The 3,598-nt window shown below is 35.3% G+C and overlaps 1 long non-coding RNA gene across 1 annotated transcript; it reads left to right on the top strand.

The window, feature by feature from the left end:
* The first annotated feature begins 709 nt into the window (after positions 1 to 709).
* Positions 710 to 2,370, top strand: LOC140524321 (uncharacterized). The gene is made up of 2 exons (XR_011973664.1): positions 710 to 757; positions 2,073 to 2,370. It is a non-coding gene; the product is annotated as an uncharacterized lncRNA (long non-coding RNA).
* The last annotated feature ends 1,228 nt before the right edge of the window (positions 2,371 to 3,598 follow it).

Below are 3,598 nucleotides of genomic sequence, written 5' to 3'. Positions count from 1 at the left end.
GGAAACAATCTTTCCTTCCTTCTTTATAACTTAAAGATGGAAATAGAATTTATCTTAGCGTGGTTTCTAAAATCTGCACAAGGAGAATGCATGTATTTTGAATCTCAAATGAAGTCAGTGTCTGCCTGAATAAAGAAATAATTCGAATGTAACAGACAATGGAGGAGCTGCTTTCATTTAGTACTCTCTGCCCTTCCTTGGCGATAATGTATTGTATTTCATCATTTCCAGGAATTTTCTTCTCTGTTAAGGACCTCTTACGGGTCATTTTGTGTTTAGAATGAAGCTTAATGAAGACAATTTTAATGTTTGAAATTAACTATTTTGAAGCATAGGATATGAAACTGATTTTATTTTTAGAGAAAAATGTTATATTGATCCAATGAAAATAAAGAGGGCACAATTTGCTCAACACAGAAGAAAATTGTATTCCCAACCTGAGACATGACTACTGTGCTAAAAAATGTTCACATGTCTCTTTGCATTTAATCGTGAGAAATTCATGATTGTGTTCATAATAATATTAATTTATTACGTCAGTAGCTTTTCTGTTGAAAGTCTAAAATCAAATATACTGAGGTCTTAATTTTATTAGTCATTTCTTTGAATGTCTATATTCTTTATATGATTTTTTGAGTTCTGTGTATTATCTTGACTTCCTTTTTCCTCATTTACCTCACTGTTCTGACTTGGTTTTTCATTTGACTTCAGATGTGACAGGAGTTGGAAGAAAATATAACCAGGGAACTCAATGAAGGTATGTTCTAACAGCTCACAAATAAAATGTTATATTTAGATACTATACCTGATTTTTAAATATGGTGGAAAACTTCCACAGAGGTGCTGTTTCATTTCCACATCCCTCTTCTTCATCCCGTTGATGCAACCAGGGACTCTTCTTTGCAGGTGAAGTGCAAGATTTAGCAGCTTCTTTCCAATAAGCTAGAAAGGTGGCACAAGCCCTCTTGTGTCTGTTTTCAGAAGAGAAGCCTGGTCAATTAAAGAGAGACTCAGATGCTGAAGCCTGGTCAGTAAGTAATGAATCTTTGGCCACCATATCCCATGAAACAGAAGGAAGAATACTGCTGAGTTCTCGGTAGCACCTTCTGATCTTCAAATGAGAAATGAGTCACATTGGGCGAATGCCCTCAGGATGATAGAGGATTAAGGACTGTCTGGATTAGAAAGCTATTGAAGTCATATTCAATGCTGAGAGTCTATTGTTCTGTTTAATCCTGTGATTCTACGATGATTTCATAAGGGTGAGGAGACAGGGGGCAAACGGTACTAAGAATGACAGGATTGAAAAACCGTTTACAAATATCAATATAATTGTTAGAATCTCAATGGACACTCTTTGTCCCATGACCAACAGTACTGAAAATCAAAGCAAAATTTTTATTGACGCCCTGGTTATCAGTTTAACCAAAAGATACAAAGAAGTTGCCGCTAACTGCTATTGTGGTTTTTATTTTATTGAAACAGGCAAATCAAATTATTGGCATGATTGATTGTGTGGTGAACTCAAAAGCAAACATCAGCATACTTAAGTAGGAAGTAAAGTTCAACATGAGCATAAGTAAAGAGGTTTTCATGAACACCATCCTGATTGTTATTTATATAGTGTTTTCTACAGCAAAAATTTAAAAGAAGATCATAGTAACAATTGGCTGAAATCAAGGCAACACACATCTTAAGTGTAATAAGAAGATGAACTTTATTATAGCACTTGAAACATTGAAAGCATTGTGTTTGAACTTTAAAACACCTTGTAGGGTAGATGACTTCCCCAAGAGCTTGAGTTCAACTCATCCCTATGATAAGATACATGCTGCCTATGACACCATGACCAACTTCCTTCACTTCAAAGGGCTCAGGACACTCTTAGGCTCAGTTGTACCAGTGACAATTTTCATGCTTCTCACACACAGAATTCCTTCATATAATGAATCCTTTGTCCCAAGGAAAAGTAAAGAATTACACACATACATATATGTGGTATGTGTATACATACACACATATAAACATACATATATATAAGGTCAATTGATTTTCCTTCGTTCCTTTCCCAGCAGCTACTGATAAACTTTGATTACAAACCTTGACGGACTTCTCCAATAGACAACAGACTGAAAAATCCTTGAGAATGTCAAAGATGAATTAGCATCCAGAAATACGCTTAGAGGAAGAAATAATGTTTATGTATCAAATGAACTATGTTTGACAATGTTTACTGCTTTTCCATTAAATATACAAATGTGAAAAAATCTTGACTTCGAAAATATGTTGTCATGTTTTAATATGCACCAGGTGTATATGTATGAAAATATGTTTGTACAATCCTTTATTAAAAACGTTTATTTCACTATATTTTTAACAGTGTCCCTCAAATTGTTAGTTGTTGCAGGAATTCTCGAGACCACTAAATTGGCTAGAACACTTTAATTACCTATCGTTGAACATTATAATGTAATTTCTATTTAAGAAATAATAGATAAGACAGGTTTACTTCTTATTCAGATACAATTGCTAAACTAGTTGTCATTTTTAATTAAAAAAGAAGACAAGCTTACTTTCAGATGTATTTTTCCTTCCATTTCGTGTACTGGAGAACACTGGTCCGACATATATGAGTTCTTGCTGCTGATTGCTAACATCTTAGTGCATCAACGGAGAGTTAACTGCGTATTGTTTTGATTCTCATCTCTCTAAACAAGAATGATTTAGGGCATTTTTCCTGTCACCATACATAACGTTAATTACTTCCTCTAAAAAGTACCTGTTCATATCGTTTCAATGTGTATCAATTGGGGAAGGCCTTGTATTCTTCTCAACTTTGAATCAGTTTTCTATATATTTTAGAAATCAGGCCTTTCTCCAGGCAAAATTCATAAGAATCCCAGTTTTTTGCTTCCCTCCTAATTTGGGTGCATTGGCTACGTTTGTGCAAAATTTTTTCAATGTAGTGTAATCAACATTATGCATTTTGCATTTCATAATATTCTCTATCTCTTATTTGGACATAAATGTCTCCATTCTCCTTCAATTGACAAATAATCTATTCCTTGCTCCCTGATATTTTTATATAGTATCAGCCTTTATAGCTTGATCGTGAACCATTTGGACTTTTTTGGGGGGCATATACTGTCAGGCATTGGTCTATGCCCAGTTTCTGCCATGCTATTTTCAAGTTTTCCCAGCAGGTTTGGCACACAGTGAGTTTGTATCCCAGAAGCTGGAATCCTTGGGTTTCTCAAACAATAGGATCCTATAAGCATTGATTAATGTGTCTTGTGTACCTAACCTATGCCTAACCAACTATGTCTTAGCTAGTACCAAGTAGTTTGGATGATTGTTGCTTTTTAACAGAAACTGAGGGGGCTGTTGTGCAAGATGGGAGATGGAGAGCATGTACTCACCTATGCTGTACCAGAAATTCCTTCAGATATCTCTAAAAGGAGAATCTGAATAAATTTGATTTTTCACCACCTCCTCCTGCAGCCTTCCCTTCCTTCTTTTGACCCCACTCCCTTTTACTCTCCTTTACCCTTACTGCTTCTTTCCTCCCTTTTATCTTCCCTCCTGTTTCTTCCCCCTT

The sequence above is a fragment of the Notamacropus eugenii genome, chromosome 2 (assembly GCF_028372415.1).
Source record: "Notamacropus eugenii isolate mMacEug1 chromosome 2, mMacEug1.pri_v2, whole genome shotgun sequence".
NCBI lineage: Eukaryota > Metazoa > Chordata > Mammalia > Diprotodontia > Macropodidae > Notamacropus > Notamacropus eugenii.
Note: the sequence above shows the minus strand (reverse complement) of the source record. Positions and strands in the feature narration are given on the sequence as shown.